Genomic DNA, 24,958 nt, shown 5'->3' on the forward strand with positions numbered 1-24,958 from the left:
GCTCCAAGCCTCTGAACATCAGTACGGTGCTCCCACTGTCCGAAACTAACCCCCTGCCCAGTGTCTGCAAGGCCCCGTGCCCTCCCTCACGGCCCAGTCCCATGCTGCCTGCCCTGCCCCCAGAGCAGAGGTAATGCCATCCCTGATGGTACTCTGATCAGCCTGACCAGAGCACTCTTGCATCAGAGTGAATACAAGTAAGTTTTCCTGCCTTTGCCCCCAAAATCCTCCAAATGAGGTATTTTTGTCCTAGGAGACGTTCAATACCTGACAATCTGTTAGGGCATGGACATGCAACAGGCACCTCAGCAGTTTAGGTGGGCATGTTGGTACTCCCCAGGGTGTGTCTGGCCCCCCCTTACAGCTCCTCTCCTGCTGCTGTCCCCTCACGTACTGTCCAGCACTGCCCTGCTGCAGTTCCCAGAGCTGCTCCTTCCTTCTGGCCTAAGGATCTCCCTGCCTGAGGCCCCGTGTTCTTGTGCTGGTTCCTTGTCTTCTTCCCTCAGCTGACATGTGCTTTCTCTGACCACCACCTTATCTAACAGGGGTCTCCATCTCACTGTCTTCTGATACAATAGCTATTTCTTTTCCTCCACCCCCTACTGATGGGTACAGAGCTACTCACGCCCTCCCTCCCTGGCTCCCTGTGCCTGACAGAGACCAACTTTGGGATAAGGATAAAGGCTGGTCTCAATGACAATCCAGGAAGGTCCTAGCAGTTGGCCACTGAGAGCCCATCTGGAGGTTCTTGGCATACCAGGAATGGTGAGAGGGTGAGATTGCTCATCCAGTCAGCCCTGAAGGCCTCCAGCCTTACAGCTGTGGGATTATGAAGTGGACACTTCATAACCAAGGTGGTCAACAGATACTTCCCATCAAGGCCCTGTCCCCACAAGATGTCTATTCCAACCTACTTAAGCTAATGGCCAAATACACCTTCTGATAGCGAAGGCAACGGGTCACAGGGACCATGCCAGGATGACTCTGGTGGACAAGAGAGTGAACGAGGCAAGAAACAGGGCACCGATGGACCTTAAAAACACCAACCATTTTGCAATCTGAGCTCTGCTCCTCTGGGGACAGGGAGCAGGATATGAAGACCACAGCCTGATTTCCAGCCACTTACTTAGAGGGAGGGAACACCTCCTCCACATCAGAATAGTGACCTCTGAGCAGGAGACACCCAGTGCACACAGTCACATGTGGGCATCTCCCTGTTGGTCTGCAACAGCAAAAGGAAGTGCGTGTGTTGGAAGCAGGGGTGGGGTACAACCTAAATGTTTACCAGTAAATGAAAAAATCTTGGTGTATGACCGAAGAATTTGATTATGAGTTATATCAAACAACAGAATAAATGCAACTATTAAAAATAATGAAATAGATCAATACCTTCTGACTTGAGAAATATCCATTGTGCAAAATGCTGCAGAACAATATGTGATTTTTATTTTTGTAGAATAAAATTCTATTATCTCATTTTTATAAAATAAAATCTGGTTTTCTGCATATGAATTTGGCTAAGCATACGGATAAAATAGTCTGGAAGTTGACACCACACTACTAGTTAACAACTGTTACCTCTGGGATGGGAAGGGGATACTGGAGCCAAGAGAGGGGCAAGGAGGAATGAAGAGAATGTGATTTTACTTTATACACTTTGAATTTTGTTACGAAGCTACATAACAGTTTGTCATAAAAACCAATAAGGATTTAAAAAAGGTAATAAATTCAATAATCATCAAAGGTGCCCAAATACCCTGAAAGAGTGCATGCTTGAGATCAGCATCCACTCATGAACAGGCAATCCCCTGAAAAGTGTCCAGAGACCCACCTCAAAAAGCAAGTAAAATGACCACTTCCATATTTTAATGAATATATATGTTTTGTTCTCTGTCTAATTAGAAGAGCTTGGGCCTCTCTAGGCATTTCAGCCCCCATTATAAGATAGCTTCCCAGCAAACTAACGAAAAGAGATCTCTTCTCATGCAATTTGCCCAAGCTACAGCGTATGCCAAATCAGGGATCTGTCTCATTACAAGAAAGGACAGATTTTAGGAGGAGGGTAAAGAGAGAGGAAAAAAGAAATCAGAACATGTCAAAAGAGATATCTTTTACAATTCCATTGACCTGATTATGGGGCTCATTTTAACAGTTTAACTATTTATCCATTTCTCTCAGAAGAATGTAATAATCAGAACTTTGAAGATGTCAGGTCAGTGGTCGACACTGGTTTGAGTCTGTCTGCAGCCCATCGTCCCGGTGACAAGATAGGCAGGTGCCCCTGGCTGGTCTCCAGGACCATCTGTACGACCCACTTGGACTTCCGTTCAGCTAGTTGGTCAAGAATTCTCAACCGAGCATTGCTTGTGCCAGGAAATAGTTTGGGGGAGGAGACAGATAGCTCATGTCCACAAAAAGCATATAACTTAGTCAGAAAAAAAAAAAAAACAACCAGAGAGAATGCCATAATACCAGAGATCTGGTATTATGGTGTTTTTTTTGCAGTTTACACAAGCCTCTACAGGCACAATTTGCCCATTTTGGCTGCCAACCTCTTTGGGAAGGAGAATGGAGCTGCTATGATCCCCACCTTTCATGTAAGAAAACAAAGGGGCATAGAATAAGAAATGTATAATAAAATTGACACAGCAAGCCCAGCCTTCAGAAACCACCGTCCTGGTCAGTCAGCAGCCATCAACATTGAGGCAAGACCTTCCACCCACAAAAAGATTATAACTCGCTGGAAACTCAGATGATGGCTAGCCTTTATTAGCTATAAATAGTTTTTATTTTTATTTTTATTTATTTTTTTTTTTTAAAGATTTTTTATTTATTTACTTGAGAGAGAAACAGTGAGAGAGAGCATGAACGAGGAGAAGGTCAGAGAGAGAAGCAGACTCCCCATGGAGCTGGGAGTCCGATGCGGGACTCGATCCCAGGACTCCAGGATCATGACCTGAGCCGAAGGCAGTCGTCCAACCAACTGAGCCACCCAGGCGTCCCAGCTATAAATAGTTTTTAAATTAAGGTTAAAAAATGAATGTATAATAAAACAACAAAGTGAACATTTACCATTGATAAAGCATCACGAAGGAAAATCAGCAGTCTGCAGTGATTCAGGACAAAGCCCTCCACAGCAAAACTCTGGGCAATACTGAAATCATTCATTCTAGGGAACAGTATCAGGGGGAACTTCTAGGGGTAGAGAGGTAAGTACATCCACTTCCTAGGGTAACGACCTTAAAACTGGCATAGTTTTAATGAACAGAAGACCATATTCTGGGAAAAGTAAAAATTACTGAGAAAAGCACGAAATTCACACTCTAAAAACTGCTGCTCCCAAGGAAACTGGAAGGTGCCAGAGAAATCCAGAAGGTGGACTTTAACTTCAGTATGATCTGAGCTTCCTAATGCATTAATCACACAGATGGAATAAATCTATTCCTGCAGGGGCAGAATTACATGGTTCACTGTGATTCAATGTCAAATAGGTTATCCCTTGATTAAGGTCTTAGTATAGATGAGAGTTTTATTGAAATGATTTTCCATTATCTGCACAGCAGTTCATCACAAATATATTTGGCCAAGTGTATTTCAAATATGATTTGATTATGCATCAAAATTGTGGGCATTTAACTTGTTTTAATCAAGAAATTAAATGCATCTTGCCTTGCCTCCTCTCCTGGGACTGTCCTATCCCAGGAGCTCCTGAGCCTGCAGGCTCCAAGGAGCCTTCAGTGGCAACTCTGCTCAGCCTGGCTTCTCTCTTCTCTCCCTATGGCTCCCCACCCTGAGCTCTGACCATCAAGTTGAAAGGGAACCTTACAATCAAAGAAGATGTAAACAAGAATAAGCCCCGTCGGCTTAATGGGGAGACAGAGAAGCTTTAATGTGCATTAATTAGTAGGGGGCTTACTCTGCAATAGTTCATTAGGAGTCAATGTGAGCCTCACTGTTTCCCCCAGTGCTACTCGGGCTGCACCCCCACCACTTCTGTCAAAGACAGCAAAAGCATATGCTCCTTGTCCGCTGAAGCAGGGTGAGGTACCAGCCAGCCAGAGGGACAGTACAGAGTTCACTGAACCCAACCGAGGATGTGCCCACCTACTTGCCCTCTCTGCTAAGACCCGGGATGTCCTATGGCCAGGGACCCCATGTGGAGGAGAGCCAGAAGTCAGACCAGTGCAATTTTGGCTCTGCTACCCAGGACAGCTCCTTCCACAGCCACATATGCCACTATGTGGCCAGGAGCAGTGAGCTGGGAGCTGGACGTAGGAAATTAAAGAGATGGTTTCTTCTGAATTTAGAAGGGTGGTCTGCCCTTGCTTGTGGGAGGGTGTCTGTGAAGCCTAGCTTCACTCTTTGAAAGCTCTTGCGAACAACTGAGTCCAAAATATCTCACTTGGTTGGGGTGGGACGCAAATACTAATGGGCAATCACTTGGTAGCGTCTCATAACAGCAGGAGTGAGAGTCAGGAAAAGTTAGAAGGGGCTTAGTTAAGACCACTGGCAAATGTGAAATCTGAGCTGAAATAACGTGGGGTTAAACTTGCAGCCTGGGAGAAGATCATGAAAAAGTCACGCCAAAAACCTCCCTTCAGCCTTTGGCACCCAGCTTTCCTGAATTCCTCCAGATTAGGACACTGCAGAGACTTGACAAAGCCCACATATTCAGTGGACACACCAGGCTTCCTTGAACAAGGATAGAGGCATAGCGTTACTCTGGTAACTCAGAGTTCAAGAACTAAAGAGAAGCTAAAGGAGCCAGAAAGGAGGGGTACCTGGCTGGCTCAGTTGATAGAGCCTGCAACTCTTTATCTCAAAGTCATAAATTCGAGCCCCACAATGGGTGTGGAATGAATTAATTAATTTTAAATATTTTTTATTATGTTGTTAGTCACCATACAGTACATCATTAGCTTTTGCCATAGTGTTCCATGATTCATCATTTGTATATAACCTATTAATATAAAATAAAATTGGGGGGCATCTGGGTGGCTCAGTCATTAAGCAGCTACCTTTGGCTCAGGTCATGATCCCAGGATCCTGGGATCGGGCCCCGCATTGGGCTCCCTGCTCGGCAGGAAGCCTGCTTCTCTCTCTCTCCCAGTCCCTTTGATTGTGTTCCCTCTCTCTCTGTCAAATCAATAAATAAAATCTTAAACTGTATATAAATAAAATAAAATTTAAATTTAAAAAGCCAGAAAGGGTCCTAGTGGTGGACTTTGACCTGCTTCTAGCTTTCTTCTACAAAAGAGAGCCTGAGAAAGGGAAGCAAGGCTTTCCCACCTCAGGTGCTAAAGGCTGCAGCATCCTCACTGGGGTCTAGACTTTATTTTTATTACATTACATTCCAGGGTGTACTAGCCCCAGCCAGGGTCAAAGCTTTCCCTGGCAACCTACCTGGGCCAGAGTACAAAATGCCGGTGCTGGGCAGGGTTTCCCCTTTCAGGCCTGAGAATGCCTTCCTGGGGGACTGGGCAAGGAACTAGTTCAACCTGAAAAAGTCAACTGCATAACGATGTTAATACCAATGCTATATGTCAAAGTTAAATACTTAAAATCAACCTAAGTGCCCAAAATGAAGGGAATGCTTAGTATCAACAAGAGCTCTGATAACCTGTCCTAAAAGTAATTATGAAAAACATAACTATAAGGGGAAGTGATCTGAATATTATATTAATTAAGAGAAGGAACACTAAATTGTATGCCATTAGGATGATAACTATGTATTTCAAATTTTGCAAGGGAATGCAGAAATATATATTTTTAATATTTCTGCATTCCCTTGCAAATTTTAATTTATTGAAATACATTTAAATAATTTGATTAATTTAAATAAATCTAAATTTATTCAATTAACTTAAATGTAAATTTATCTGATTTATTTAAAGCTCTTGAGGTAGGGAGATTATAAGTTTTTTTAAAATCTCCTTTAATAATATATTATGTTTACAATAGATAACATTGAAAAAAATAAGAAGCCGGTTAAGAAAGGGGTCCTAGGTGGAGGTCCCTAAGTCCTGGCTCCTGTTCCTGTCTCAGCTCCATCTCACCACGTAGCCTTGGACACACCTTGTGGAGCCTCAGGTATCACAATTATACACTAAGTAATATACACAGTGTAACTCAGTTGGTAGAGCTGACTTCCTACAGCTTTGTCTACCCACAAACAGTGTTAACTGACCTAATTAGACCAAGACTTCAACCATCGATATTTATCAAACCAAAGGAGCTGGAAATCTGGCCAGAACACCACCTGTGTATACTGTGCCCTCAAGAGCTCAGAGCAATTTGCCACATACGATTTCAGCCATGCTTGATTCTCCTGTGCACAAATAGAAGCTACTAGATTGCTTCAAGCCTGGGTCATTTGGCACTTCCCAGAATTTAGGCAGAGGTAGACTACCATTTATAAATAAAACTCCTGCGCCTCAGAATCCCACTATTCACTACAGAGCATATCCTAATTGGGAAGGGAGGGGTAACTATTTACTCAGACAGCAACTTCCAATTTACATCGCACCTCACGCTAATGAAACATCTACCGGAACTTAATGATGAGATGAAGGTGTAAATTTAGAGCTCCACCCACCAGCCTGCTGTGTTTCTGATTCAGTCCAAATCTGTTTGAAGTAAGTTACGAGACTTCACCAGCTTTCTGAGTTAATGTGTAGGATCTATTTTTTCCCTTTTACAAAGAGGCACTTGCCAGTAACACTTTCGCTATTTCTCAAGACTCAGAGAAGGTTCTGTGTTCTCTTCTGTGGCAGTTACCGGGACTGCCGCCAGCTTCAAAGGAAAGGAGAGGCAACTCACACAGGAGAAGAGATGGAAGAGAACTCGAATGTCTTTTGTCTTCCTTGCAAACTTGCAATCGGTCAGCTCCCAAAGAAATATTATGTCTACAAAATAAAGTATTTTCTGGATAATGGATTCCAAGGAACACTCATGATCTATCTGTGAAGGAAATCCCAGTCACCTCAAAACAAACCTTTGGAATCTGAAGTCCCCCATATTCCAGCTTCACCCCTACACTGTTTCTCAACTCCCATCTCTCCCTCTTCCTGGCACAACCTTCCCTCAGCCCTCCTCTGTGCCTGGAGTCACTGCCTTTTCTTTATTCCAGGTTCTCCTTTCAGGCTTTCTGACCCTTCCAGGTCTGGCCACATCCTCCCCATCACCCCAGAATGGTCTGCATAAAGCTCTATTAGTATGAGCACTTCTCTCATTCCATTACCCTTACAAATTTACCTCAATGCTCCCCTGTGTTAGATGGGGAATTATTTTAGGGCAGCGTCATGTCTTCCTCGTCTCTATGTCCCTGGCAACAGGCAAAGTTCCTTCTTTGATTTAGCAGGTATTTGTAGTGTGCCTCTGTTCCTGCTCTCAAGGAACCCACAGCCCTGTACAGGGGAGCTGGTCTGGGGAGAGTGCTTGGGACATGTTCATTCAGTGCGAAGGGTGTGTGTGTGTGTGTGTGTGTGTGTGTGTGTGTGATGACTGCATTGATCCTCACGTCAATCTCATGTGAAAAGCTAATTTTCCTCATTTTGTACATGAGGTCACCAAAATACCCAAAGGCATATTGACCAGGGGTGGACGAGTAGAGAGTGGACAATGATGGAAGGTCACCACAGGTAACCCCAGTGTTGTATTGTAGAAGAGAGCATATCAGAGATCACACTACTGATAACCTTTACTTCCTGGGCCAGGCTTGGTCAGCCATGGGCTCAGACTGCCACCCACCCCCCTCTCCTCAAAGATTCTTATCCCCGGGCTGGGAGTGTGGACCTGAGAGCAGTAGTGGCCTCCATTCTGCCATTTCCCCCCACTTTCTTCACACGTCCACTCCAATGATCTCTTTCAGAGGAAGGCTCAATGGGCGCAAGTTGACTCAGCTCTGTTCCCTTTGCTGCTGGCGTCAGTATCCAACTCTCCAGAGCTCTTAGTCAGCCAGTGTGTCCCAGTGCAGTTGTCTGTCAAAGATCTCCCACGTTGCTTCTGTTGAGCCGGCATTCAGCACATCAGCAAGACTGCTGTTTCCCAAACTGGGGTCCACAGATGTTCTGCCTCAGAATCACCTGGGGAGCTGTGAGAATGCACATGAACCTCACCCCAAATCTACACGATCAGAATGTCTGTGGGTAGTACCCAGAAATGTGTGCAAGGGGTGGGCAGGAGTGTCTGCAGATGGGGACTGAGGAGTCTCTTCAGGTGGGACCTAGGGTTTCACAAACCCCTCTGGGAATTCTAATGCTCACTGAAGTCTGAGCAGCACTGACAGAAGGAACTGCAGTTCCCCTTCAGTGAGTGGGCCCAGGTTCCCTGGAGGACACTCTCCATACATGCTCACAGCACTGCCAGCTGTCCACGTTCCCTCAGTTGAAGAATTAAGAGTGAAACCAACTGTGTTTTTGAAAAACAAGTAGAATGCATGTCCCTAACCCAGACTCTTGCTAAATGCACTCAGTGGTTTGATGAATGGGTGCTTAAATAGAAACAATTTTTTTTTTTTTTTGAGAAAGAAAATCACACAACAGGTAAAAACAGAAGTTGAATTTGGCTGACCCAGAGAATGCTCTGGAGGTCTAAGAACTAATGAACCAGGGCCCCAATCCCTGCCATAGAGTAGGTGCTTAAGCAGTGCTAATTGTTGTTACCCATAAATGACAGCCTTCTGCAGAGGTGGGAATGAAATGTGAAGGTGCTCATCAGAACTGTATCTTGTCATTTTATTAGCACAGTCCCTGAAAAGGATCCTAATGGGAGGAAGACACTGCATTGTGCCCAGCCCACAGTAAGGTAACAATGGACTGAGACATCTAAATGTCAGAAAGAGGAAAAAGCTGTCAATGGTATGAAGTTGAGTTGCCCACGCTGGAAAGCAGCATGGTGAGGTTAAGTGACTTACCTCAGCTACAAAGTAAATCCCCAGCAGAGGTAGGAATATAACCCAGGTCTCCAGTGCCCCGTTCTGATAGTATCTTTTTTCTAGATCCTGCTGCCTCCTCAGTGAAAGGGGAGACTTCAAACAAAAAGTCAGCACAGTAGTTTGGTCTGCTGTGAAGAGAGGCACTGGTGTGGCTGCTGCCTGCATCCTATGAAAAGACTGAATGCTAGAAATATCTGAAAGTGAAGAGACCTTGGAGGTCACCTGGCCAGATTCGTCCTGCAGAGATCAGTCCTGTCCCTTGAGATCTTCGGGGCATGGCTCCAAGGAAGAGACTGCCTCCCACAGAGATGTGCCTACACTGTAGGGCTGGAGGTATGAACAAGTGGAGCCCATGAAGCCCCAACTGCCCTTTGCCCCTCACTCACTCATTCTCCTGTCTTGCCCTCACCTCACTCAGCAACAAGGTCTGAAATCTGGTACTGTTAGAAGTCTTTCTTTATAGCATGCTTCCTTTCCTCCTACCAATTCCTATAACATCATAATGTGGGAACTCAGTGTTTAACTATTGCTAAATTTACCCTTCGAGGAGACATTCAATGACTGTCTCAGTGAAGAACATTTTTGGATGCTATTACTGGTTAACCACCCACATCCGTTCTTCCCCTTCTTCCTTGATAACAAAAATCTGAACTTGATGATTTTCTTTGCCTCGGGAAAACTGGTGGACTTCAAGCCCAGGGGTAATTCTAAATTCTCTCTGTCAATCCCAACAATACCATTCCTCCTGCCAGGGATTAGCATTAGGCACAGCAATATGAAGGATTCTGGCCAAGAAGACATGGTGGAAGCTCCCTGGGGGATCTTATGGAAAGGGTTCCTCCTCCTAAAAGAGAGACACATGGAAAGAGAATTATCTCTTCTTCTGCTGGACACTGTCATATCTGAAAACTACACTGGGGTCAGTGAAAGCCGTTTTGCAAGAGGAGGGATGTCTGGGAAATATGGTGGAGTGGGAGGACCCTAAGCAATCACAAAGGGAGCCAACCTGACATTATGATGGCAGCAGAGGAAAAAGATGGAAGGAACCTGGATCTACACTGTCATCTTTGAGCTACTTTATTGACCAATCCTAGCATCACAATACCTAGTGACTTTGCGTTGAATGGCACGATGCATTTTCCTTATTATATAGGCTACTTGGAAGTGTGTTCTCTGCACCTGTAACTAAAGGGACCCTAACTGATTAGCAACCTCCCTTCTCTTGGCATTTATTTGAGAAGACAGAATATAACCAATATGAATTTCCAAACTGCACATAGAACCAACATAGTACATATTAGTGTAAATGTTTGGCAGCTTTGAGATTCTTCTTATGTGACTGGAATGTAAATTAAACCCCCTCGATTTCTAAAAACCTAAATCCCTGGTGGAGCCTTTTACATTTAGACCATAATAAGTGGTCCCCTGGTAAATGGGACATGCATGAAGTTTAATGGCTCTGGGGGAATGACAATCATGTAATACCACTGTGTTTATCAGCATAAGCCAGCAGGCTCCCTGGGACAGGGAGAAGCTGCATATTAATCAAAGACTATGTTCCTTTTACTGTAGGATTGTTTCAATTCAGGAGGATACAAATCATTTTTTCTTGATGGTGGAGAGTTTGGAGGTCAAACCATGCTTCAAAACAAAATAAATACAAGTAATCAATGCCTCTGTAGGTTTCAGTGTACGCAGGCATTCAGAAAAGGCTACCTGGATTCACGTGGAATTGTTATCCTTTTCTTGGACCAATGGCTCTAAGTCTGAGGTTCAATCTGAGCTCCCTGACCCTGAAGAAAATCAACAGGTCCACCTTCAAGAGCAGAGGAGGCCAACTCAAGTGGTTCCGCCATAAGCCTCTCTCCCTGGGCTTTTTGGAGCACTTGGATAGCAGAAACAGAGCGTTTTCACCAGCTGTCCAAGTCATATGTATTTTGAGGAGAGAAATGAGATAGTCAGTAACTCTGGCATATGGTGCATGGATATTAGACCTGTTCCCATGAACCAGATGGTAGAAGTCAGGGTTCTACTCGGTAGAAGAAAGACCCAGAAGACTGTCAGGTCAGCCAGTGTTTTGCATGAAATCTCAAAAACGTAAGAGGTGGCCATTCTGCTGGAGGGATGAGATAAAGCTCAACATGAGAAATTACCTGTAGATAGAGAAAAGCTAGGCACAAGGAGGGGACAAGGACAGATGGTGGAGTCAGATGACTGGGGTTCAAATATCTCTGCCACTTCCCAGCAGATGACCTTCTGCAAATCATTGTTACTGCTTCCATCAGCCTTTCTCTTCTCATCTGTAAAGTGGGGACATTGATGTTAGTGATAGCTAACTCTTCTGTTGTACTTTCCAAGGGCCAGACAATGTCCAAGTGCTCCACACAGATAAACTATGCTACTTCCCCCAGCTGTCTCAAGGCTCAAAGGAGACAGTTGTGAGGGAGCTTGTGACTCCCTTAGGCATGGGGGAAAGTAAATTCATTAAAGTAGGGTCCAGTATTCCCATTTTCCTTCTCTAGAGGCTAGACTGGTTTCAGGGATCCCATGATTTGAAGTCCAGCCTGTTCTAATTGCAACAAAACCTCCTGGAAAGGGAATAGATCTTTATGTGGGCCCTTTACTGTTTTTCTTGTCTTACTCGGGATTTTTGTCTAAGGCTTTGTTTGTTTATTTGTTGCACACACACATTATCTAGTCCCTCTGGTGTTGCAGACAGCTTCGGATGGAGAAATCAAAGCCTTGAGAGAAGGGAAAAGAAGGAGAGCACCAGGGAAGAATAATGGACCGGGGGCCTGATGGAACAATAGGGCAGGCCTGAGACCAAGGGGAGGGCAATGGGCTGCAATGGAGTGAGCACTGTTCTGGGAGTCCTGAGAATCTCAGACTGGATTCCAGCCCCAGTTCTGCCCACACTGAAAGGAAACTACCCCCATCCATGGAACCACCTTGCACATTTCTTAAGAATCTTGTTCCAGTTCAACATTTCCATCCTATTTTTCTCTCTTGGCCTACATTCTCATTGGCTGTTCATTCAACAGATGCTATTACAGTGAGACCTCACCTGATATTGGACACTGCGGAGACACAGCAGGACACGAGATGTAGTTCTTCCCTTCTAGATGCTAACAGTCCAGTGGGAGATGCATATACCAAGGCAATGGGAGGAAGATACAGCCAGGCTGGAGGGGCCAGGAAAGTCCTCTTAGAGGAAGTCACAACCAGCTAAAGGGGACTGGGAATTGGACAGGGGAAAAGGGTGCAAGTGGTCCAACCCTATATGAAAGGGCTGAGATATGGGGGCACATCCCTTATGTAAGATGTTTAGAAGGCAATGTTGACAGTGTAGGGCTAGGAGCCACACACATGCCTGAAAATGACCAAGCAAGGGAAGCCTTCTGTTTCTCTGTTGCTAAAGATCAATGGCCAGAGGGCACCCATCAGGGTGGCCTCTTCTTTCCTCTATCACAGAAGAAGGTGATAATTATAATCAGAGCAAATTGTTCTTCAGATCTGAGCACTGGTCCCAGACAGGTTGTCAGGGGTCAGCTCACTAAGTCCCACACTGACCTGACAAGGACACAGAGGTCCCTCAGCTACTGAACAGAAAAGTGAGGACCACTTCTGACACCTCGTGCTTCCCAAGCCGCTATCTTTCCCCTCTTCAGTGGCACACAGGATCCTGTCACAAGGACCATCATACTTAGGTAGATGGAATGCAAGACACAAAGACAAAGACACCAGCTATGAAGGTCTTCCCTTGCATGAGATTGGCACAAGAGCCACTTAATTATTTTGTCATTAAAATGTTGCCAGATGCAGATGCTGGTGGTAATCTTTCCATCTTTAATGCTCGAGTATGCATTTTATATGACACATTCGTCTTTTCAAATCACATTGGCAGGTATTTTACCTATGCTTTGAAATTAGAGTGGTGTCTTCCTAGAATGAGGTCTTCCCTATCCAGACCTTAATCAGAAAAAGAAGAAAGTGTTGTCTGGTAGCTCTCTAAGCCCTGCCACCACCACACTTTGAAGTTCAGATGGAATTCCTGGGAGTGAGTGGAGGTGGAGGGAGAGGACATGAGAGCTGCAGCCTTCCGTGCTGGGAGTTAGTATGATCAGCCATCCCCCAACTTCTAGCCCCAGCGAGATCAAGCTCCTCCTCAAAATACTGTCCCTACAACACCCACTACCACCATGACAGCACAAGTAATGGCTGAGGGAAGGGAAGACATGATAATAAATATTACTGCTCTTTGATCTCCCACAGTCAGCCATAGCTTTGTGCTAGACAACTGTATATATCATCTCCATTAATCTTCCTGACTCTGTGAAACAGGTATGATGAGGGAACTGAGACTCAAAAAAGCTAGCTTGCCTGAAATTACACAGATAGTAAATTATAGAGCCAGGATTCAAAGTCAGTCTTGCCTTTCTTAAAAGGCTGTGCCTTTTCCAAGATATGACTGAAGTGGTTAGCACAGTGCCTGATGTTTAACCTATGTCATCCTATTGGGTCCTCACAATGTCCCAAAAAGGGAAGGGCTATTGGGCCCATTTTACAGAGGAGGCTAGTGGTTTATAAGATGTCACACAGCCACTGTGTGAAGGAGGTGGGGTGGGTTCCCTTGTTCTCACTCTGGAGATTGTGTTCCTCTCAACTGGAATAAGAAGCCTCAGACTGGCGTAAGAGAGAAGGCTCCTAATGTGTAGTTTGGTGATACAATCCAACTATCATCTACCAACTATGACCTATCCAAACAGAATAAGCAATCCAAATTAAAAGAACAATCCCTGTTCCCCAGAAAGGTAGCATTGGAAATATGCACTGCATTTCTGTCAATTTTCATACTCCATGTAGGGCTGAGACTGAGTATGAAGTAGTTTTCTCCAGCTTGGTAAACCATCACCCCAAGCAGTCCTCCTGTCCTGCTGTGAGTTCAGGACCCCTCCAACTAATCACGGTGCAGTCACAAAGAAGTTCTCTTGGTCTAGTAGCCACAGGAAGGATTCACTGATTCAGAGGCATGTGCCTGACAAGTCTCCCAGTGGTCTATTACTCCTGCCTGTAAGATCCTTCCATCCAGTCAAGTGCAGCCATTAATTATCCAGCAAGTAGCTTCCACTCACGCACTCAAGCTGGCTATGAATCCATTACTTGCTTCCAGCATTAAGTTCTGTTGACAGTGGTGGCCTTTAAAGCACCATCACAAAAAGTACACATTCTGTTTATGTTCACACTCCTTAGAGTCAAGATTGAGAAACTAGTTTCTAGAATCCAAGTCAGATGTTTGAAAGATCCAGAGCAAAAAGGGATACGTGGTCAGAAAGATAGGAGCAAGGTGTGCAGAGAGGGGAAACCAAGGTAGAAAGTGTGCTGAGATGATGCAAGAGGGAGGTGTGCAGGCAGCTAACCCAGGACAGGAAAGGGCTCAGCCAAGTGGAGGGGGCTCCACAGCAGGCAGGGCCTGGTGTCCTGGGTTTCCAGGGCCACCTCCATCACACCACACATAACCCACACATAACACCACACATAACCCAGAGAAAATATACTTCTTAGTGTTAGAGCACATTAACACTTCAATCCCAACAAGGTTAACCATGCTTGAAATTACTCAGGAAGAGAAGGACTGTGTTCTGCAAGTCAGAAGCAAGCCTACAGTCATGGAGGAACTTGATTATCCTTTCTGCCATACCTCTTAATGCCAGCTTCAGCCTCCTCTTGGCACTGGACCCTATTAGGCAGGGCCAAGCTGGCACTGTTTCTGTTAGTAACTCACATTTACCTCCCCAGCCAATAAAACAGACATGCCAAAGCTTTAAAGCAAAGAACCAGGAAAAGTAAACCGGTTCATCTACTTTTTCTTTTTTAGATAGTGTCACATTCCATATGGCGCATTCAGGATTTCCTCATGGTTTGTTACTGAAAAGGAATCCCTGCTGTTATTTTGGCAGTCTAACAGCCACCTACCCCTCTGCTGGGAACCCAGCCCCCAGTACTTCTACTGCCCACCTGGAGGTGGAAAGCTCCACCCAGACCCTTCTCTACTGGAATACAACTGGAGTGGGTTGGCGGGAAGGGTATTGGTCAGACGTGTGACTCTGTCTCCCAATCAGATATGCTGTCCAACCCCCGGAAGTCTGGGGGTTCTAGAGTCACACTTGCAATATTGACCAGACTGTTCCTGCTAAGGAGACTTTGTCAGGGCCTCTGCATACTCTCCCTGGTATTTTGGTCTCCTATTCAATCTATTTGTAGGTGCCTAAATTCTCCCTATGCCTCCATGTTCATTCTTCCTGCCCCACCCACAGTAAGAGAGCCAGAATTGGATTCCATTCGTGGCCCCTCTAGAGAGCAGACAGTCATTCACAATGGTCGTAGAGGAATATGACCAGCATTCTTAAAGCCAGGACTCCAATAATGCCATGACTCAAAAGAACCTTTGATGAATCCACTGTCCCAAAAGATTGGTATCTGCCAGCATATCATGAACCTTTGGAGGAGGACCAGGTCTTCCTGGGATGCTATGTGAGCCCCACTGCTGGAGATGAACCTTCCCACTATGTTCAGGCAAACTGTGAGTCTCTACTTCTACATGTAAAGTCATTAACATGGAGAAACTGTGAGTTTCCCATCATTAGAAATATTCAAGTAGAGACAAGGAAGAGAAGGGACTTCGGTCCAGGAAAGAGTGAGGTGCATATAAAGACTTCTTCCAACTAAAGTTTTCAAACAGCCTACCTGGATAAGGAATAACCATGAAAACAAGCAAACAGACTGGGACTGGTTGTTGGAAACATAAAGTATAACTGTTGTCAGATTGAAAATTGTTTTCCAGGAGTATACTGGAAAGGAAGGGGTGTGAGGAAGGCTAATAGCTTTAAGAATTCACAGATACCTGCTTTGAAAAAGCGCAAAGAAAATTCCATTCAGTGTCAGGTCAGAAAGATATTTCAGGCTCATACCTCCAAAATAGTGGTATCAGAAGACATCTTCAAATCTACAGCTCTATATCAGTTTACATATAATAGAGATGTTGTTAAGTATCTACTTGAGCCAAAAGGTAGGGAGAGGTAGGGGGACTTTACAGAAACCCAATCTGACATGAAATGACAATTCTGACCCAGATCCCTTTGCAAAAGAATGAATCTCAAAAACCAGTCTTACACAGCCAAGTATGGAACAAGCTCTTTCATTAAGGATGACTTCAGATCATGGTGCCAGCACCATTTATTCGACCTACACCTCATACTGTCTTGTCATGTTAATTAATTTACTGTGGCACGGTCTTCCTCTCTAACTAAATGCAAAATCCCCAGATAGGTGAGATCATGGCTGGCGCACTGGAGTCTGGGTTTTCAGAAAATGTGAAGGCAGAATGGCTGAGGTAGAATGTCCTCCCTTCCTTCAGGTGACAAAGATGGAAGGGAGTGCATGATACTCCTATGAAAATCAGTGAGCTAAAGACACTAAATATTTAAATTCAAGTAATGAGAATTAAGCCACAATCTTAACACTGATTTTAATGTTTTGGACATATAATCTGAAACTCATTTATTTCTTCAACCAGTGCTTAATGAGTTCCTACAAATGCAAGGCATTAAAAATGAAGAGAATGGTATCTGCCCTTTAGTGCCTAGCCTAGCAAGATAAAATAAATTTTAATATGATAAATATCATATTAGAACTATAAGGCATTTTGTAAATGTTCTGAAAGTTATGACCAGTTGTGAGAGAACAAATCAGGCTAGGCTATATGTGCCTTGCACTTAGAAGATGCTCAATAAATGGACGAATAGGTGGATGAATGGATGGATGGATGGAGAAATGGATGCATGGATGGGCAGATGGATGGATAAAAAGAGGGTTGGGTTTGTTTAACCAGGGAAGAGGGGTAAGGGAATTTCAGCCAAGAAAACCACAAATGCCAAGACAAAATGTCAGGAAAGCACCAAGTATGACCTGAGACCCATGGCTGAAACATCAGGTCCATTGAGGAAAGTGCTAAAGCTTAAAGCTAGGTATAGAGACGAGAGTCAGGGACTAGAGGATCCAGACTTGACCACCAGGGAAGTTTAGACCTCATCTGATCTAGAAGGCCAGGTGGAGGGAATGGTACTCAACTAGTTGGGGGAAAGGAAGACTTAGAAGCCTTCTGAATGGGGTGGGAGGAATATTTATCATACCTTCACTGAGTGCCAGACTGTGATTGGGTAGTTCTTAAAAATAAAATATTTCAAGCATATAAATAAAGAGCATAGTACAAGGAACAATAATATCCCCACTCAGCTCTGTCAAAATTTTAACATTTTACATTCATGGCTTCATTTTTTCTTTTGGGAAATAAAGCATTTAATAAATAATTGAAACCCTCTCTGTACTTTTCTCCATCCCATTCCCCTTCCTGAAGTACTTACTTCACTGAATTTGTTGTTAATGGTTCTCATGCACAGTTTAGTATATTTTCTAGACATACCCTTATTCATAAGCTAGGTGTATATTCACCCATACATATGCATATAAATGCACCCACATATGTCTAATATATATAAATAATATTATTTGGCACATTTTAAATTTTTACATGAATGTTTTCATACTGTAGATATTCTGTGGGTTTTTTTTTCACTTAACATTGTTTTAAGATTTGTCCATGATGACACAAATGTGGTTCTAATTTATTCACTTTAACTGCTATATGGTATTTCATTGAATGAATATCCAGACTCTTAATGGATGCTTTTGTTATTTCTTGTCATTAAAAACAAAGCTGTAAAGGACATTCCTGGCAAAGGAATTTCTGGCTGGTAGATATGCACATCACCAACTTTATTTTATATTGCTAACTTGCTCTAAAGAGGGTGGAACAATTTACACATACACCAGGAATATGAATTATTATTGCTTAACATACTTGACCACACTTCATGCTGTATTATAGATGTGAAACAGTATTTCATTGTTTTAACTTTTGCGTTTTCTAGATTGCTAATGAGATTGAACATCTTTTGGTTTTTTTATTTCCTCCTTCGAAATTGTTCACATTTTTTCGCCCATTTTTTAAAAAATTGGCCTTTTTTTTTCATATTGTTTGAAGGGAGTTCTTTATAAATTGTGAATACTAATCCTTTGTTAGTTGCATGCCCTATAACTATCTGTACAGTCTTACAGTGGCTTATCTTTTAGTATTGTTTTTGATGTGCATATTTTTATTCTTAACTACAACTCTTAAAATATATATCATCAACTCTGTTTCCTAGATGAGAAAACTGATCCTATGTGACTTGCCTAACGTCTCTTGGACAGAATGGGGAAGAGACACAACTTAAGCCCAGGAGTTTATGATCCTGTCCCTTTCTCTCAGCCCATCCTTTCAGGTTAGAACTAGTAATTTTCATCTATACCAACAGGTGGCACTGGGAATAGAAAGAAGGGAAAGGAGGCAAGGGCTATAGGTAGGAAAAAATCAATAGGAAGTGACTAATAACTGGGTGACAGGGTCAAGAACAGAAGTGAGGTTGTGTCCAAATGAGGGTGACAGTGGTACTTCTAAGAATATAGAAATACAGGAGGAAGGAGTTTGCAGTCTGTTTTTAAATGTGCTGAAGTGCCAATATGAAGTCATGTTGATAATGTAATTAAAGAGACCTAGAACCCATCAATGGAGAAATCCTTGCAACCAAGGGTCTGGGTAAACTAACAGAAGGAATATGAAAGGAGAATGCTGAAGTCCAGCTCTGGTGGCCCCGAATGTATTCCACCCAAGGGACTGTGAAACTCCCCAGGAATTCATCTCACACTAATTTTCTTCCTTCCGTATCTGACACTTAACACAATGTCCAGCTCATAGTAAGCACTCAGTAAATATTTGCTTAATGGATGAAAACTGTTACATCCCTTATATAGGTCCACAGTGTCTTGTGGAAAGTCCTATGATTCAGAATTTTTTGACCCTTAGGTAAGTAATTGAATGCAATATGCCCACTGGGCTCAAAGGTGTGACTCCATTCTGAAGTTAAGTGTGCAAATGTTCACAGTAAGTGAGACAGAGGAAGACCATAAATACCCTTAAATCACCATTTTGCTGCCAAATGAACTTGTGCCAAACTTGAGAAAAGTCTTTCATGTTTTGGAACGTGGAGTTGCAGATTAAGGATTGGGAGCTCATAGCAGTGGTTTTTAAACTTTTCTACCTATAGTGCAGTGAGAAATACATTTTCCACTGACACTCATTACATGCTCACACACTTACAAAGTAAAACTGAAATAAACATTTTATTAAACAGCACTTACCTTATTATGTGTGGGACACTTTGATTTTTTTTTCTATTTATTTTTGGCATTCTGGTTGGAGCCAATTAAATAGAGACTAAAGCCCGTTAATGGGTGGTGACATGCAATTTGGAAAATACTTCCTAAGAATGCAGCACAGTACTTTGTATACACTAGATGCTGTTGTATCTGTTGAGCAAAATGAAGAGCATTAAGTAAACATAAACAGCACTACGGATTTGAGGATCTATTTATTTACTTATTTGCAAGATAGAAAGCAAGTGCTTGCAAGCAGAGAGAAGGGGCAAAGGGAGAGAAGAGAGGAGAGAAGCAGAGTCCCCGCTGAGGGGAGCCGGACTTGGGGTTCAATCCCATGACCCTGAGATCAAGACCTGAGCCAAAATAAAGAGTTGGATACTTAACCAACTGAACCACCCAGGCTCTCCAGCACTATGGACTTTGACCATGGAACTCTTTCAACTTGAGACCCCCTCTAAATTTGGGGTGGTTAGGTGAGGACCCTGGCTGGAAAGATTTGTATCTTCTGGAAGCTGTCCTGGGGGCAATCAAAGGTGATAAAAGATTAGGAAGAGAAATTGCTTAGTTCTCGAGTTTGCCAAGAGCTGGCCACGGTCCTGTCTTGCACAGATCAACTGGAAAGAGGTCCAAAGAGAAACTCTTCCTCCTGGATGGCAATCAAGAAGCTCATTTTGCTCTGCTTGTGGACAAACCTCAGCCAGAAAGGAACTCACGATTCCTTGCAACCTCTTTCAATTTATCTGGTCCAAAATAACCAATAAATTGGTTTTGCATCATGGAAAATCAGAGCTGAAATGGGCATGAAAACCACACAAACCCACCAGTCAGTTCCCTCATCTAACCAGAGGCTGTAAGCTACAAGAAGAGCTTGGGCAGCCAGCCTGGGGCTCACAGCACAGGGAGACCTGGTCTGGTTGCTTGCTGCTTGCCTGCACACAGCGGTCAATCCCGCCACGCCGTCTGCCAGCCCAGCCTTCTCATCCACTGTTTATCTCAAGTCCTAACTTCAACCATGGCATAAAATGCTTATGCAAGAAAAACTCACCTGGTATAAAGTTTGGTGCACCCTGAAGCCCCCTGTGCCTGACCATGGACTGGGTTTCGCCCTGCCAGCACTCAAGCCCCTCTCACATACTCTTAGCCTCTTAGTTAATAATAGATTTCTAGCAACATGACCTCCTTCCTCCTCTTCCTCTTTGAAATGGCCTAAGATGCACTCATACCTGACTCAACTGTTTTTTTTGTTTTGTTTTGTTTTTTACATAAAAATGATGTACACAGGAGTGTGGTAACTCTTCAGGCCACACCCGTATCTCCTGTTTTTGATTTCTTATAAATAATAAATATATTAACTATAATAATAAATTTAGCCCATTATACTTCAGTGTCTTTATATTATCTACTTTTTGTTTGAGGCATATATAATTTCTCAAACTGGTCAGGGGACCTCAAACACAGAAAGAGACCCCTCCTTAGAACCCTCTGCCTCCTGACTCTTACTCACACACATCCTCCTTTAAATAAGCCAGTGCAGTGAATAGACTGAGGGATGGAGGGACCAACAGTAATAAAGTAGTCACCAGTTGCCATGCCTGCTCCCTGCACAGCCCTATGAAGCGGCATCTCCACCACCACCACTGTCATTACCATCACCATCATCATCATCATCTTTGCCACCACTATCATTTCTGAGGCTCTGAGATGCTAAGTTCCTTCCATAAAGCCAAGGCCCTTCCATGCCTTCCTAGGCTTTTAAGGCTTCTCCTTAAAAAGCAACATGCTACCTATGGGGTGGACACCAAAAAAACATCATAGGTTGATTTGTAGGCAAATTCCCTTGGAAAACCTTTTAATGAGGCAGCTCCAGGCTACAAAAATAGGAATGTACTTTCAATGTTAACTAATAAGCACAGTCCGCATTTGTACAGAGATATCAAATTGGTTATTTTGGGTTTGACTTTCTTTTCCCAAGTTGAAAATACTAATTTGCTTACAGGCTTACACTCCATTTCAAATGAGATACTGCTGTATATCAAAGAATAATGAATGCTGATTTTTTGTTTTTTTAAAGATTTTTATTTATTTATTTGTCAGAGAGCGAGCGAGCGAGAGCGAGCACAGGCAGACAGAGTGGAAGGCAGAGTCAGAGGGAGAAGCAGGCTCCCTGCGGAGCAAGGAGCCTGATGTGGGACTCGATCCCAGGACACTGGGATCATGACCTGAGCGGAAGGCAGCTGCTTAACCAACTGAGCCACCCAGGCATCCCTGAATGCTGGTTTTTTAAAAATACATACACACACACACAAACAAGGTGTTAATATTTGTAATTTGATTACATATTTATCTTTAATATATTTTATGTATTCTAGATATCCTTCAAAATACATTACATTTGTAACTATGTTGTCTTTCCAAATTAAAAAAAAAAAATCCACTTGCCACAGTATAGTGACACATAAGGCAAGTGAATCAGCCACAGAACTCAGAACTAATCACGTAACATCAAACAACCACCACCTGGGGAACCCCATGCTTTCAGAGAACCACTAATTTTGCAGGGGCCTCCCAGCACACTGTTCTGAATCCCCCTCCTCATAAGAGCACTCTGATCTTCATTGTTAACAGACAATGGCAGGTAAGACAAAATACACCCACTATGCTAATAAAATGTAATGCTCAAAGCAAGCAAGCAAAAAAACAAAAACAAAAACATGCAACTTGGGTCTGCTCCTATCTTAGTCTGTGGATCTGTGTAAAGGTTTTTTTTTTTTTTTTAAGATTTTATTTATTTATTTGACAGAGAGAGATCACAGTAGGAGAGAGGAAGGAAAGAGATCACAGAGAGAGAGGAAGGGAAGCAGGCCCCCTGCTGAGCAGAGAGCCCGATGTGGGACTCGATCCCAGGACCCTGAGATCATGACCTGAGCTGAAGGCAGCGGCTTAACCCACTGAGCCACCCAGGCGCCCCTTTATTTGAGTTTCTGATTCAATGGTACTGGCGTGTGACCCAGGCCATTCGTAACTTTTAAAGGCTCTAACAGGGGCGCCTGGGTGGCTCAGTGGGTTAAGCCGCTGCCTTCGCCTCAGGTCATGATCTCAGGGTCCTGGGATCAAGTCCCGCATCGGGCTCTCTGCTAAGCAGGGAGCCTGCTTCCCTCTCTCTCTCTCTCTCTCTCTGCCTGCCTCTCCACCTACTTGTGATTTCTCTCTGTCAAATAAATAAATAAAATCTTTTAAAAAAAAAATAAAGGCTCTAACAGGTGATTCTGAGCTACACACCTGTTAAGACTAGATCACATTTAATTAATGGTTGTGTTTTCCTCAAGACGCTTGCTGCCAGTTCCTAATTCCTCTGTCTTCCAGTGACGTCTACGGTGAAAGCTAACTTGGAGAGTCATTTTAGCTCAGAGCTGGGAAGACATTTTTAAGCAGAAGAAAGAAAGCCTAAAATAAAAGATTGAAAAATCTGACTAGGTAAAAGTATAATATTTTCTGAATGTCAATAAATACTACAAACAAAGTGAAAAAAATGAGGAAAATATGTGCACAAAACAGAGCTTTCAAGGGTCACTGAGAAACAACAACAACAAAACAAAATTCTAAAAGAAGAATGAGCCAAGGACCCAAGAGGCATTTCACAGAAAAAGAGAAAGAAATAAGCAATTCAGTCTCCAGGAGATCAAATATGTGGAAATTAAAACAAGGGGATATATAGGGGCGCCTGGGTGGCTCAGTGGGTTAAAGCCTCTGCTTTCGGCTCAGGTCATGATCCCAGGGTCCTGGGATCGAGCCCCACCCACATCGAGCTCTCTGCTCAGCGGGGAGCCTGCTCCCCCCCCCCCCCGCCCCCGCCTGCCTCTCTGCCTACTTGTGATCTCTGTCTGTCAAATAAATAAATAAAATTCTTTAAAAAAAAAAAACAAGGGGATATTATTTTATTTTTTTAAAATTTATTTATTTACCTGACGGAGAGGCAGAGATTGCAAGTAGGCAGAGAGGCAGGCAGAGAGAGAGGAGGAAGCAGGCTTCCCGCTGAGCAGGGAGCCCGATGCTGAACTCCATCCCAAGACCCTGAGACCATGACCCGAGCCGAAGGCAGAAGCTTAACCCACTGTGCCACCCAGGTGCCCCAAGTTAACTCAACTGTCAGAATGGCAGTTTAAGCACACACCCCAAAACAGCCTTGGTGCACTGTTGGTTGAGGATATAAATTGGATCAGCCACTCTGGAACAGGCCTCGTTAGGATTTATCAAAAGTCATTATTTATCCAACAAATAATTCACATATATCTTTAGAGTTGGTAATTCCATTTCTCCATATTTATCCTAAAAGAATAATAGGAAATGCACACAAAGATTGAGTGCAAGGATTCTCTCTCGCAGCATAAGGCGTTACACAACAGGCAACACACTGAAGGCTCCTCAATAAGGGAGAACTGGATAAACCACACTACAACCATCTGACGGAATTCCAACCGGCAACACGAACTCATAAGCCAACAAAAACCTCTTCGGTAATATTTCAGAATTTCGGAAAGCATTCACTCTAATACTCACGTGAAAGAGGAGGTTACACAACTTAAATAGAAAAAAAAAATCTTAACAGCGTCATCATCTCAACTTTGTAAAATATGTTTATGAATGATACTTACCACAACAATAACAATAGTTCTCACTGAATGCTAGGAGTAGAGTGATTTTTTTTCCTTTACATTTTCTATTTATTTCCAAAATTTTTGCTGTGAACATGTATTATGCTTATAACAGGACACTCTTAGAACATCAAAATCAAGGCATTCATGTTTTTGAACGGAATAAAGACACCAAATGAATCCAATTGCTCTACACCATTACACTGCTTAGCAGCAGATGCCCAAGAGAGTTTGGAAAAGGAAGGAAGTCAGACCAACACTGATTAAGAAATCAGCCTTCTCAAAAAAAAAAAGTGCTTGTGAAAGTGAAAGACCATAGGAGATTCACTTTGTCCCAAATCTCATCATCCCAGAGCCAGCTAGGGCTCCTCTCCCCAGGCGGGGTGCAGGACCCGAGTCAAAACACCACCCTGGATTTCCACGCGGTACCTTTCTCTGTGTTTGACAATATTTAGCTCTTCCTCAGCTAACGGTAAGCATAGTCTAGACCTCCCTGAAAGTTATCCCAAGAGCACATTAAAACCTAGCTGGAATAAAGATGTTGTGTTTCCGGTTGGCAAATTCTGAGGGAGACTTAGCCCATTTGCATATGATTTGCACATCCTTTGTACCATCTGACAGGAATGGCGCTCCATAAATCAAAGCCACCCAGCTCTCAAGCTCTAGCTCCATCCGGAAGATGGAAGACAGCCTACAATCAAGTTAAATCCCATTTTCCCAAAGACAGTTAAATTTGTCATCAGCAGGACACTCGCCACCTGCTGTCTCCCTGTTGCCTAAAAATGGCAAGTAAAAGAAGTCTCACGTCACTTTCTCCCTAGTCCATTAGCTCTGATTCTAAGACCTCAGAAGACATCATAACAACGGTAACAATAAGAGTGTATATTGTCTCTACTGGGTTTCCAAAAATGTCACTGTAGCCATACCTCCCCACTCCCCACCCCCGTATTCAGGATGCAACCACCAAACCAGAACTACTGTAATGGAAATACTCCGTGGGGCATGAGAAAGCTTGGGTTCTAGCATCAAGCTTTGTTTTGGCAACCTACCTTTTGGG

The 24,958-nt window shown here is 43.4% G+C and overlaps 1 protein-coding gene across 1 annotated transcript in view; it reads right to left on the minus strand.

The window, feature by feature from the left end:
* Positions 1-24,958, minus strand: part of XKR6 (XK related 6) — a 299,975-nt gene that overhangs the window by 170,735 nt on the left and 104,282 nt on the right. The window lies entirely within an intron of this gene.

The sequence above is a fragment of the Mustela lutreola genome, chromosome 1 (assembly GCF_030435805.1).
Source record: "Mustela lutreola isolate mMusLut2 chromosome 1, mMusLut2.pri, whole genome shotgun sequence".
NCBI classification, from domain to species: Eukaryota; Metazoa; Chordata; class Mammalia; order Carnivora; family Mustelidae; genus Mustela; species Mustela lutreola.